Raw genomic sequence first — 15045 nt, 5'->3', positions numbered from 1 at the left:
TCTAGCACTCTAAAACCGATATATTTTACAGAATATAAGACGCTTTTTTTTCGAAAAATTGCCTCCAAAGTTCAGGTGCGTCTTTTATTCAAAATTAATATAAAAATGTCCAGTGTTTGATTTAAAATTCCGGCCAGTCTCAAAAATGACCATATATTCGATGGCCCGGGAAATCTAGCTCTTTCTGACAGCCTTGGATTCAACTGGCAGTAGCAATGCACCGGTGCGACGAACATGAGTTGCGGGGATTCACAAGCTTGCTGACACTGTCTTCCTCCCATCCCGCCATCACGAACCCAGGACGCTGTCTATCCTACTACGCGTCATTGCAGTCTACGATGCCAGTGAACTTGAATGAAAGTGATCTCTGTTACCGGTAACTGTACAATATTTTTGTTAGTAGCAAGTTTCGTAGTGGAAAAAAAGATATTCGTAAGATACGAGCTATAAATTGAAAGTAATAGCATATGCAAAAGAACATGGAAACAGAGCAGCACTCCACCAACAGAAAAAACCATTCGTGACTGGCGGTCTGGTAAAGAAGAACCGAGAAAAAACGAGGAAAGCCAAATGTGCAAATAGAGAACTGAACGCAAAATGGCCAAAACTAGAAGGTGATGTATTGAAATGGATTCAAGGACACCGTTCAATACGCGCTCGTAAGCTACCGCTACAGTTGAACTAAACACTCTTTAAGGCCGGAACCGGTGGTGAAGGAGGTTTATGAAGTGTCATGGACTTAGCATGCGAAATGTCACAAGAGTATGAAGAGAAAATGTTATCTTTCTATCCCTTCATTATTCAACAGCGACAGAGAACCAGTGTGGAACTAAGCCAAGTAGCGAATATGGGTGGAACTTCTCTGACATTTGACGTGCCAAGTAACAGAACTGTTGCCATTAAAGGAGCTAAAACTGTAAGTATAAAACAAGCGGACGTCAAAAAATGCACTATACTGTTTTCCGTTCATGTTGTGCTGACGGTACTAAACTTAATGCATTGATCATTTTCAAGCACAGAATAAGGCCAAAAACCCCTGGAGTACCGCCAGGTGTTGCTCACGTACGTGACAAGGGCTGGATGGTCGAGGCTGGTATGAAATTATAAATTAATAGAGTGTGGGAGAGACGAAAAGGTGCTCTATTGAAGAAGAGTTCCCTTCCTGTGCTAGATCAGTTTAGCAGTCATATGGAAAACTGAGACCGGGAAATGCAGAGTTCGCTGTTATTCCTGGAGGACTCACTTCACAACTGCAGCCTCTTGATGTCTCGATAAATAAACCATTTAAGGTGTATATGAGAGAGGAATGGAATAAATGGATGACGGATCAAGCCCAACATCAATTCACGCCGAAGCTTTAAAATGACCTACTATCAAAGAAGTCTGTCAGTGAATAAAGCAGTCGTGCTCTAGGGTGAGAGAAGACTTTTTGTTAAATCTTTCAAGAAGTGCGGCATAAGTAACGCTTTCGATAGCAGTGAAGACCATGTTACATATGAAGAGGACAATGATGAAAACAAAGAGGAAGAAGAAGTTCAAATGACGATTTTCAGGGATTTTAAAGGTCGATTCACTTTTGTAAATTAAGAATTCGTTATTTTAGTTTGGTTATGCAATATTATAACAAAAAATGCTAAAAATGTTACTTTAAAAAACTTGCTTTAAATTAAGGTGAGTCTTAAAGTCCGTAGCGTCTTATAGTCCGTAAAATACTGTAGAAACTTGATTTCAGTTGATCCGCACGTAAATAAATCAGCGACATAATAAAAACCAGCAGAAGAATGCTCTAATTGGAGTACAAATTGGACGAATATTCTCCTGTTTAAAACTCTGACTGAAAAGTGGTGTACCAGCTGCCTCATGCTACCTACATGAGAAACTTAAAAATTTTCCCACTGACTTGGTCATGCGAACAAATTCACGCTCTTTTTAACAAGTAACTGACCTCTCACACCCACAAGCTCCTCTAACCGTAACTAGCTCTCATTCACTGCTCCAAAGCTGTAAGTTACTCACACCCATCCACTTCTAATTGCCCACTTTCGCTCAGTCATTCAGCCAAAGTCATTATCATTATCTCTTTGTGTCTCTCTAGCTGATACCGCCTCCTGTCTTATAGCTGCAGTCTCCTTCGTTCTGTCCTAGTACTACTGTCTCCATCTTGTTCTTACTTACTGTTACTCTCTCATTCATTCCCACTTTTTACTGCCACTATGTTTCTCTTCTTCGTTGTCTTTGCCATAGACTGCCTCCCACTATCACTAACTCTCACGTACTTACATTTTTTCTTCTCCTTGTCCCTGTCCCATTGGCAGGGTCTCCTCCAGTCTTTTCCTGTCACTGTTAACTATGTTTCACTGCCATTGTGTCCCTCACTCTCTCTCCTTCGCTCTTTCTATAACACAACTACTGTCTGCTATCTTCCAGTATTTATTACTTTTTCATCTCTATGCCCCCGCCACTATCCGCTTCTCGCTCAGCATAAAAAAGGGTCGTTATGTTCGCATGCAGCTGGTAACCCACTATTCAGTCAGTCTTTTAAACAGGAACATGTTCGCCATTTTTGTGCTCCGATAGGAGCATTTTTCCGCTGGTTCCCTACTTTTCCCTGCCATAGCAAGGCATGCCACATACATGAAAGGAAATTTATGGCTCAGAAAATTTGATAGTTTACTGGTGTGTAACTGAAATGACACAAAATTAATTTTACACCTCAGACGGGACTTTAAAAGCACAAAGATTTTGCATGTGCTTCAATACTACAAAGTAGCGTCCCCAGAACCATTCTGATGATAATGGGGACAGCGTATTTCTTCGTGTCACGTCGCTTTATAAAACAACTTTTCGTCTCACATCGGATGTTAGGTGCCTATTTTACGTATGCAAGTAGAGTAACTTTGAACCTCTGAACGGTCGTAGGTTCGAATCCTGCCTGTGTGCTTGTGGGAGACTGATGACCTCAGATGTTAAGTCCCATAGTGCTCAGAGCCATTTTTTGAACCTCTGTATCTCGGAAACGGATAAAAATATCAACAAAATTTTCAATGCTGCTCTAGATCGTGTCTTAGAATATATCGAAAAAATTACACCCACATGCTATGCGTAGCCGTCTGGGAATCTGCGGCTCGGATTTGGTACCCGAAAGCCTCTTTTTTGATGTGTTTCTCGCTAATGGATAATTATTCTTGAAAAAGGGAAGAAGGCACTTCTTGATAAAAACCTAGAGAATGTAACGTTAAAATTTGAGCAATTCGGTGCGGTTAGTTACTTAGATATCCGGTGGTGACTGCGAAAAAATGGCGAAAAATGCTTTGTTCCGGTTTTCTCTGGAACCTACACTCCTGGAAATTGAAATAAGAACACGGTGAATTCATTGTCCCAGGAAGGGGAAACTTTATTGACACATTCCTGGGGTCAGATACATCACATGATCACACTGACAGAACCACAGGCACATAGACACAGGCAACAGAGCATGCACAATGTCAGCACTAGTACAGTGTATATCCACCTTTCGCAGCAATGCAGGCTGCTATTCTCCCATGGAGACGATCGTAGAGATGCTGGATGTAGTCCTGTGGAACGGCTTGCCATGCCATTTCCACCTGGCGCCTCAGTTGGACCAGCGTTCGTGCTGGACGTGCAGACCGCGTGAGACGACGCTTCATCCAGTCCCAAACATGCTCAATGGGGGACAGATCCGGAGATCTTGCTGGCCAGGGTAGTTGACTTACACCTTCTAGAGCACGTTGGGTGGCACGGGATACATGCGGACGTGCATTGTCCTGTTGGAACAGCAAGTTCCCTTGCCAGTCTAGGAATGGTAGAACGATGGGTTCGATGACGGTTTGGATGTACTGTGCACTATTCAGTGTCCCCTCGACGATCACCAGTGGTGTACGGCCAGTGTAGGAGATCGCTCCCCACACCATGATGCCGGGTGTTGGCCCTGTGTGCCTCGGTTGTATGCAGTCCTGACTGTGGCGCTCACCTGCACGGCGCCAAACACGCATACGACCAACATTGGCACCAAGGCAGAAGCGACTCTCATCGCTGAAGACGACACGTCTCCATTCGTCCCTCCATTCACGCCTGTCGCGACACCACTGGAGGCGGGCTGCACGATGTTGGGGCGTGAGCGGAAGACGGCCTAACGGTGTGCGGGACCGTAGCCCAGCTTCATGGAGACGGTTGCGAATGGTCCTCGCCGTTACCCCAGGAGCAACAGTGTCCCTAATTTGCTGGGAAGTGGCGGTGCAGTCCCCTACGGCACTGCGTAGGATCCTACGGTCTTGGCGTGCATCCGTGCGTCGCTGCGGTCCGGTCCCAGGTCGACGGGCACGTGCACCTTCCGCCGACCACTGGCGACAACACCGATGTACTGTGGAGACCTCACGCCCCACGTGTTGAGCAATTCGGGGGTACGTCCACCCGGCCTCCCGCATGCCCACTATACGCCCTCGCTCAAAGTCCGTCAACTGCACATACGGTTCACGTCCACGCTGTCGCGGCATGCTACCAGTGTTAAAGACTGCGATGGAGCTCCGTATGCCACGGCAAACTGGCTGACACTGACGGCGGCGGTGCACAAATGCTGCGCAGCTAGCGCCATTCGACGGCCAACACCGCGGTTCCTGGTGTGTCCGCTGTGCCGTGCGTGTGATCATTGCTTGTACAGCCCTCTCGCAGTGTCCGGAGCAAGTATGGTGGGTCTGACACACCGGTGTCAATGTGTTCTTTTTTCCATTTCCAGGAGTGTATCATAAACTAAATGGTGTAGGCTCACCGTAGACCACACATAACGGAAAAAACCGATTTGATCCATTTGCCTAAGCTGGAGGAAAGTGTGTAATAGGGGGGCTAATCAGAAAGTAGTCAGCCATTTGGTATTAAAAAAAAAGTAAGTACAAGAAATACATTTTATTATATACATCTGGAAGAGCGACTGACATACGTCTTTTCCACATAGTCACCAAACACGTTGAGGCACTTATCATAGCGGCGGACAAGCTCTGAAAGACCTTCGTCGTAAAATTCTGCCACCTGAGACTTCAGCCAGTGGGTCACGCCCTCGTGGAGTTCCACGTCGTCAACAGAGCGTTGCGTTGCAAGCCAGTTCTTCATCTTGGGAAACAAGTGGAGGTCGCTTGGTGCGAGATCGGAGCTGCATGGCGGATGAGGGAAAATTTCCCATTTGAATGAGTTAAGGAGTTCCTTAGTGCGGTTTGCCGTATGAGGTCGGGCATTGTCGTGCAAAAACAAAATTTTGGACGTCAGCTTTTCTCGGCGTTTGTTTTGAACTGCTCTTCTAAGGCTGTGTAAAGTTTGACAGTACTGGGCAGAATTTATAGTTGCTCCAAGTTCGAGAAAATAAATAAGAAGCGCACCTTGCCTATCCCAAAACACTTTCGCCATCAACTTCCTTGCTATCAAAGTTTGCAAACCTTTTATTGGTTGTTTGGGAGACCTTGTGTGCACTCACTCCATTGACTGTAATTTTGTCTCGCAGTTGACGTATTTCACCCAAGTCTCGTCACTGGCTACGATTCGATCCAGTAATGAATCACCACGTTTGTGGTAGGCCTCCAGAAATGTCAACGTTGCCCTCATTCGCTGTTCTTTATGGTGCTCTGTAAGTATTTTCGCCGCCCATCGTGCACAAAATTTGTGGTAACCTAGCTTTTGAATGACAATTTCAAACAACAAAGTCCGTAAAACTTGTGGAAGAGAAAGCGAAAGCTCAGTTATTGTGAAGCGACTGTTTTCACGAATCGTTTCATCAACTTCAGCGACAAGATCGTCAGTCACAGTGCTCTGGCGTCCACTCTTCTCTTCATCATGAACGTTGGTTCGGCCATTTTTAAACCGAATGTACCATTTCCGGACGGAACATTCACTCATTACATTGTTTCCGCACACTTTGCGCAGTTCACGATAAACTTCTATAGATTTTAGGTTTTTCGCCGAAAAAACTGTATCACAGACCGCACCTCACAACTGGCAGGATTTTCGATTGCAGCGCACATTTCAAATTTGAATATCGAGAACACCAGACGGGCAGAGACGTTCCCGCTGTTAAGGGTGGATGCCGACTGAGTTGGCGAACACGCACGAAGCAAAATATATCCCATCGGCGCACGCCTAACGGCGTCAGACGGAAACGTTCTCTACTTTCTGAGTAGCCCTCGTATTCAAAGTTTCATCGTGTACTGTAGAACAGCTACAATAAGAAACCCTTCTTTTGGCTATACTATTGGTCCCTAGTCGAAGGGCTATCCGAAACAATTGTATCACCAACAGAACCCGAGGTATGAGCCCAGAAGAAGCCCGCTGTGGTGCGTGGTGCTTTGGTACGTATTACACAGGGTGTCCCAGCTATCTTGTCCACCCCAAATATCTCTGGAACAATATCGGATATTGGAAAACGACTTTCACCGGTATCAATGTAGGGCTGGGGCCCATGAGTGCACATATTTGGAAACATTCTAAAACGAAAGCATATGTGTTTTTTAACACAAACTTATGTTTTTTTAAATGGACCTCCTATATTTTTTCTTCAGCAATCCATAGCATGACAAAGCACATACACATTGGCGTTGGTTGCATCGCAATATTCCCATTACATCCCGAAATATTAAGACGCGAAGTTGACGCTTGAAACACCCGACATGCGCTGCTAGCGCACGTCCTGAGGCTCAGGCGTGAACCCCATGCCTCCCGTAATCGCACAGCAGACCGTATTATTCGTTTCGGACCTCTTGATAAGTATGGAAGTGTGATTACGCATGTCAATCTCATCGCGATTACGGGCAGCATGGGGTTCACGCCTGAGCCTCAGGACGTGCGCTAGCAGCGCATGTCGTGTGTTTCAAGCGTCAACTTCGCGTCTTAATATCTCGGGATGTAATGGGAATATTGCGATGCAATCAACGCCATTGTGTATGTGCTTTGTCATGCTATGGATTGCTGAAGAAAAAATATAGGAGGTCTGTGGTGTCACCGCCAGACACCACACTTGCTAGGTGGTAGCCTTTAAATCGGCCGCGGTCCGTTAGTATACGTCGGACCCGCGTGTCACCACTGTCAGTGATTGCAGACCGAGCGCCACCACACGGCAGGTCTAGAGAGACTTACTAGCACTCGCCCCAGTTGTACAGCCGACTTTGCCAGAGATGAATCACTGACAACTACGCTCTCATTTGCCGAGACGATAGTTAGCATAGCCTTCAGCTACGTCATTTGCTACGACCTAGCAAGGTGCCATAGCATTTGATAATTAATATTGTAAAGCATGTACAGTAACGAGAGATGTTCACCAATTGTGGATTAAAGTTAAGTATTCCGACAGCTACGTACTTTATTTGCTAGACTCAAATCCTTTAACTGTTCCAGACCTCACGCCAATCTGCGTGAGCTTAAAAGCGTGCGTTTCGGCCTCCTCTAGCAACACGGTGTTGGCTCTTCTGCCAACACTACAAGGTCCATTTAAAAAAACATAAGTTTGTGTTAAAAAACACATATGCTTTCGTTTTAGAATGTTTCCAAATATGTACATTCATGGGCCCCAGCCCTACATTGATACCGGTGAAAGTCGTTTTCCAATAGCTGTTATTGTTCCAGAGATATTTTAGGTGGACAAGATAGCTGGGACACCCTGTATAGCGCATGCTCTTGTGTGTGTACCGATAGCAATATTATATTTAAAAAAATTATAACTAGTTTCTGTTACTTCTGGAAAATGAGATAATAAACAATATTAATGTTTCCGCAGGAAGATTAACGTTACTTTTGTTCAGCTATACAAATAAATAATTTGTTTACTTATTATTTTGTAATTTGAACACGTTATCTGAAACACTATGTATACATCAACATTTTGGAAATCTATATCGTGATGACTGCTGAATGATAAAAACTGTCAATTCAGGCGTCTTCATTCACATAGATGTAGTGCCTTAGCTACGCGCAACTTCTCGACTCAGAGTGATACTTAGCTGCTCTCCTACACAAGTGAGTCACCTGAATCATCCTTCCTCTAAGGCTTTTGTGTCTCGCCACGGGCGTTCCTTACCATCCCTTCCACACAACAGAAGACGCACCTGTTGCTTCATTAAGAGCCGGCCTTGCTTCTGCATATGCCAGCTGCGCCGTCACATGTTGCAGCTGCGACTCCATAATGGCAGAGTCCCGAGGAGACATTCCTTCTGTAGCACTGGGGGGCTTCATCCGCTGCGTAAACAGCGGCTGTGGCCTCAATGAACAGAAAGGCGGGCACGCAACGCGTCACCTGTGGTGACTGAACTCTGAACTGATGTTGCTGCTTCTCTGAACTTCAGCAAACTTACTGCTTATTCAGTATACTGCACATTATTATTCCTCCCGTTTTAATTGCATAATGTCTTACTCTGTCCTCATCGAAAGTCTTATTGCAAGGATAATAAGGGACTACTCCATTTGAATTTCCAAGGAGTGTGTTTCAAAACTACATTCACTCATTCTCATTTCGATTTTACCTAACTTCCGTAATCCAAGTAAGACGAATGCTAGAAGTCGTCTTTAGAATGGCCATAACTGATTCCTTGTCCTATTTTTAGAGCTTATGCAGCATTTCCAACGACTTCTTCTTCTTCTTCTTCTTCTTCCTCTTCGTCTCCATCATTGTCCTCTTCATATATAAGATGGTCTTCACTGCTATCGAAAGCATTACTTATGCCGCACTTCTTGAAAGATTTAACAAAATTGTCTTCTCTCACTCTAGACCACGAAAGTTTTATTCACTGACGGACTTGTTGGATAGTAGGTCATTTTCAAGCTTTGGCGTGAATTGATGTTGGGTTTGATCCATCATCCATTTATTCCACTCCTCTCTCATATACACCTTAAATGGTTTATTTATAGAGACATCAAGAGGCTGCAATTGTAAAGTGAGTCCTCCAGAAATAACAGGAAATTCTGCATTTCCCTGCCTCAGTTTTGCATACGACTGCTAAACTGATTTAGCACAAGAAGATAACTCTTCTTCAATAAAGCAACTTTTCATCTCTCCCACACTCCGTTAATCCATAATTTCATACCAGCCACGACCATCCAGGCCTTGTCATCTACGTGAACAACACCTAGCGGTACTCCAGCGGCTTTTTGGCATTGTTCTGCGTTTGAAAGTGATCAATGCATTAACTTTAGTACCGTCAGCACAACATGAAAGGAAAACAGTGTATTGCATTTTTTCATCCCTGCTTGGTTTTGAAATTTCACTTCTTTTCAGTCAACTTATTGCGAAGTTCAAAGTATTCACGTTACTCTAATATTGTAAAATGTTTTCACTGGACAATAGCATGCACGCCCATGAGAAAATGCTTAATTTAAATCAGTACATTCGTTTACAAATTTCTCATGTATAATTTGTATTAGTCAACACTCCACATATTAGCTTCAAGTTCAGTCATTATTTGTACCCACCTTTGAAGGAAAATCTCAACAAAAGTACTGAACTACAGGTAATACTCCACTAAATTACAGTGTGGAAAATTAAAAAAATACTAGTGGAATTGCAGGGTAATGCGGTTTTGGTCCATCATCCAGCTTTATGTTTTGCTAGAAAATAAAAAAGAACTCATTCCGTAATATCTTTTTTAGTATCTCATCAGTATATCATATACGTACTTACTGTGCTCTTCCATGTTGTCGCTTTTTTGTCTCTCTAAACTGCACTATAGCTTCTTGCCTGAACCGTCCTCATTCGGACGAACACTACAGATCATATTATCTTAATCACTACGGTCTAGTTGGATCGATGGCAACATAGCATCATGGATTCGTTTTATGAAAAAAAGAAAAAAAAACCGCTGGATTGTATATTGCAGAATCACAAACTTATTTGTGACATTCGCTACTTGAGACAGTCAACCATTTTACAAATTTTATTATGTTTCAAGTAAATGTATGTGTCTGCAGAAATTGTTTTTATTTTCGTGCAACGGCTGAAGAACGAACCGGTTTGGCGGGTGCCTGGTAACTCTCTGTAATGCGTCAAAGGCCACACCTCCTCAGAGAACAGCTCGCATATTGTCTTCGAGGAGAACTGTCCCTGCAATCTCCCATCGTAACCCAGCACCAGGATAAGAATGAAGATAAATAATCCTTATAATTCCTTGTTCTATTTAATGTGTCACAAATTTAGTTGTTGTTGAGACTCGTCTTATTAACTTCGATGCGAAACACACGTACATATCAATATAAGTTAAATGTTGAGTGGATGTAGAAGATAACATTTTACGAGCAGTGTATATTATTATATGATAGTAGTGAGTTGATTTATTGACAGTACGAAGATTATTTTGTATCGAATTGCACATTTGAAAATCATTTTGAAAATCAGTGAAGTCAGAAGTAGTCTATAAAGGACATTTTAAACGGAGAGAGATGTTTATTGAATAGTCTTTTTTCATGAATGAAGAATTGTGACTGTTTTTTGGAACTGCATATATAATCGTTTTGCCGCTCAGCGGAGCGTAACTGAACAAATCGACTGCAGCTCAAAGTGAAGCATCTAATTTCTGCCGTCATCCCTGCTATTTTCTTTCTCGCTCTGGAGAAAAGGGAAGCTGCACCACTGTTTCTTAAATTATTCCGTTGACGTATTTAGGAGAAGTGATCCGAAACAAAGGTTGTGTAGACCTGAATCATTAGACTTTTTTGCCGACTGAAACGAATTTAAGAGGGTTACAGAAATACACAGTGAGTCGTCTGATCAGTCTCTATCTTCTGCCTTTCGATATATGGAGTGAACGAACTACAGGTCTCACTACCTGTTACGTTACATTGGTGCGTGCGTTCGTAAGTCTGTTGAACATAAGAAATAAACCCAACTGATCATTAATCATACATTCTGTTGCATTTGCAAACCAGGCTGCGTGTGATGTTAGTTTCAAATCCCAAACGTATACACACGTGCTGGCTTGAAAAAGGAAGTCGTAAAGCCGCGTTAGAAAGTTCTGGTCGCCCGAAAAAAAAAAAAAAAAATCAACGAAAATTGTTTGGTAGAAGGCGTGGAGGTGTAAGACGTAAGATAAGAAGAACAAACGCGACGCTGAACAGCCTCTCAACAAATCAGGTGGGTATTTTCTGCTGTCAGAAGATTAGCGGAGTGTGGGCGTCTTACGAACTGCTGTGCCAGAGCTCGACACTGACCTCTCGCTCAACTTTTTTCTTCTTTTAAGTTTCAATGGAGAACAAAACGTATGCAAGACGTCTGAGTTGCTATCTGCTGTGGTGGTTATGTGTTCCATATACTCGTTTGTGGTAATTCTTTGGTTAAGTCTTTACTTTCTGAAGTATATTTTTTTGCGTTTTGCCATCTGCAAAACACATTGTGTTCCGTTTTTTTTCTTCTCTTCTACATCTACACAGATACACTGCAAGCCACCGTACGGTACGTGGCGGAAGGTACTCTGTACCACTATTAGTCATTTGCTTTCCTGTGCACTAGCAAATACAATTAGAGAAAAACAGGTATCGAGAACCCTTCGTATGAGCCCAAATTTCTCGTGCCTTATCTTCGTGGTTCTTACGTGCAGTTATGTTGGCGGCAGTGCCAATGTGCAGTCAGCTTCAAATGCCGTTTCTCTAAATTTTCTGACACTTAACACATCATTGTTTTGGCACGTACCTTTCATCTGCTGTTTGATGACGATGTCTGGTTTGTGGAGCGCTCAACTGCGCGGTCAGCAGCGTCCGAACAGTCCCAATTTTTAAACACTCCAATGTTTTACGCAATCCAGTCTAGCCACTGTCACGAATGATGATGATGATGGTGATGATGATGGTGGTGAAGTGACGAGAACAACACAAACAGCCAGTCCCCGGGCAGAGAAAATCGCCAACCCGTTCGGGAATCGAACATTGGCCCCCATGATCCAGAGGCAGCAATGTTCGCCACAAGACCACGAGCTGCGGACTGCATCTTCAGTGAGTCACTATTTTATTCTGAAGCTGTATTTGTGCTTAATATTGCACTGCACATGTCAGCAGGGTTTTACGGATTTTATGGCTGAAAATCAGATACTGTTTTGTAAGGTGTACCCAGGGACATACATAGACTCAAATCACAATATAGTAGTGATGAAGAGTAGGCTGAAGTTCAAGAGATTAATCATGAAGAATCAACAAGCAAAGAAGTGGGATACCGAAGAACTAAGGAATGACGAGATACACTGGAAGTTCTGTAACGCTGTGGATACAACAATAAGGAATATCTCAGTAGGCAATACAGTTGAAGAGCAATGGACATCTCTAAAATGGGTAGTCACTGAAGTTAGAAAGAAAAACATAAGTACAAAGAAGATAACTGGGACGAAACCATGAGTAACAAAAGAAAAACGTCAGGTGATCGGTAAAATAAGGAACTACAAAAACGTTCAGGGAAATTCAGGAATATAGAAATACAAGTCACTGAGGAATAAAATAAATGGGAAATGGAGGGAAGCTAAGACGAAATCGCTGCATGAGAAATGTGAAGAAATCGAAAAAGAAATGATTGTCGAAAGGACTGACTTAGCATATAAGAAAGTCAAAATAGCCTTCGGTGAGATTAAAAGTAAGGGTGGTAACATTAACAGTGCAACGGAATGGTAACATTAACAGTGCAACGGAAATTCCGTTATTAAACGCAGAGGAGAGAGTTTATAGGTAGAAAGAGTTCATTAAAGGCCTCTATAAGGGAGAAGATCTGTCTGATGTGATAGGAAAAGAAACAGGAGTCGATTTAGAGATGGGAGATCCAGTTTTAGAATCAGAATTTAAGAGAGCTTTGGAAGATTTAAGATCAAATAAGGCGGAAGGGATGGATAAAATTCCATCAGGACTTTTAAAATCATTGGGGGAAGTTGGAAAGAAAAACAAAAAACAAAACAAAAAAAACGACTATTCACGTTGGTGTGAAGAATGTATGAGTCTGGCGACATACCATCTGACATTCGGAAAAATACTATCCACACAATTCCGAAGACAGCAACACCTGACAAATGCGAGAACTACCTCACAATCAGCATAACACCCCATGCATCAAAGTTGCTGACAAAAATAATACGTATACAGAAGAATGGAAAAGAAAATTGAGGATGTGTTAGATGATGATCAGTTTGGCAATTCTGACGTTTCGGTTGATACTGGAAGCAAGACTAAAGAAGAATAAAGACATGTTCACTGGATTTGTCAGCGTTCGACAATGTAAAATGGTGAAACATGTTCGAAATTCTGGGAAAAATAATGGTGAGCTATAGAGAGAGACAGGTAATATGCAATATTTACAGGAGCCAAGACGAAATAATAAGAGTGGACAATAAAAAAGGAAGTGTTCGGATTAAAAAGGTTGTAAGACAGAGAAGTAGTCTGTTGCCCCCACTGTTATATCAGTACATCGAAGAAGCAATGATGGAAATAAAAGAAAGATTCAGAAGTGGAATTAGAATTGAAGGCGAAAGGATACTAGTACGCCATTCGCTGAGAAGTCTACTAGTAATCAAACATCGGGCTTACTTTGAGGAAGAAATTTCTGAGAACGCACGTTTGGAGTACGGTGCTGTATGGTGAAACACTGACTATGGGAAAACTGGAACAGAAGAGAGTGGTAGGGTGAGGAATAAGAAGGTTCTGTGCAGAATCGGAGAGGAAAGGAGTATGTGGAAAACACTGACAGGGAGAAGGGACAGGATGACTGGATATCTGTTAAGACGTCAGAGAATGACTTCCACGGTACTAGAGGGAGCTGTAGAGGGCAAAAACTGTAGAGGAAACAGAGCAAATAATGGAGGACGTAGGTTGCGACTGCTATTCTGAGATGAAGAGGTTGGCGCAGGAGAGGAATTCATGGCGGGCCACATTAGACCAGTCAGAAGACCAATGACTCAAAAAAAAAAATAACAAAAAAAAAAAACACGGCTGGACTACCTTGATGTGACAACAGCAGCTTTTCTTAGTTTTGTGTTTTAAATCCTGCAGTACCAGGTGATGTGACGTGGAAGGTTGTGTGAAAAATAGAGTCCATTGTTACTGTCCAAATAACACACCAAGGATGCTCAATATGATGAAAAATATGACACACTCTAAAGCAATAAACGCATAAAAGGAGGAAAGCCTGTGCAAACCCATCTTAAAAATTAATCCAGTTTCAGAAACAAAACGAGACCTACTGTAGGTGACACATAGTTGTCGAAAGGCGTATTGATAAAAAATTAGAAAATTGAAAAACTGTGTTTTACAGAAGGTGAAGTTTTCAAAGCAAGTTAAATTCGCAAAGACTGAAAAACGGATCAGGAACATTTAGCCTCAGCAAAATGTCTAACTCAGTTAGATGTGCACTAACTGCTCAGAAGTGTTCAGACGCTTATTAGTGGACATTAATGTGGGGCGTGAGGACCCTCCGCCTTTGTGATTAATTGATTCGGTTGGGGACACTTTCAGAGAGGAGTGTGAGTGTCTGTGGAGGAATGGCAGCCCATTCGTCCTCACTAGCTCAAACCAGAGGTGGTCGTGATTTTGGAACCTGGGGTTCGGAGCGAAGTCAACGTTCTAACTCACCCCCAAAAGTATTTCATTGACTTCAGGTCTGAAGTGCTGGCAGGCCAGTCCATTTCAGGTCTGTTATTGTCCACAAACCATTTCTCCATGGCTCACAGATGCTGCTATATGACAGGGTGCATTGTCATGTTGGTACAAGCAATGATCGTCTCCCAACTGTTCCTCTCGTCTACACAGTACATAATGGTGTAAAATGCTTATGTAAGAGGCGACGTATGCCACGGTTGCATAATCACTAGAATTTATTGACGCATTTGAGGCACTGCCCATCATCAGAACATCAGAAAGAAAATTCTTCATACAAAGTATGGAGTCACATATGTCAACCATCAGCATAGCACTCAGTCTTCTTTCCCCAAACTAGCTGAACTGTTTATTATTTCAAAAGTAATCGCCGTTAATGCATTTATTACACTGTGAGACAAGACGATCATGATTTCACGGAAAAATGTTTGTGGTTGCGTATGG

This window comes from Schistocerca americana, chromosome 2, assembly GCF_021461395.2.
Source record: "Schistocerca americana isolate TAMUIC-IGC-003095 chromosome 2, iqSchAmer2.1, whole genome shotgun sequence".
Classification (NCBI taxonomy): Eukaryota; Metazoa; Arthropoda; class Insecta; order Orthoptera; family Acrididae; genus Schistocerca; species Schistocerca americana.
This window is presented reverse-complemented; position numbering follows the sequence as displayed.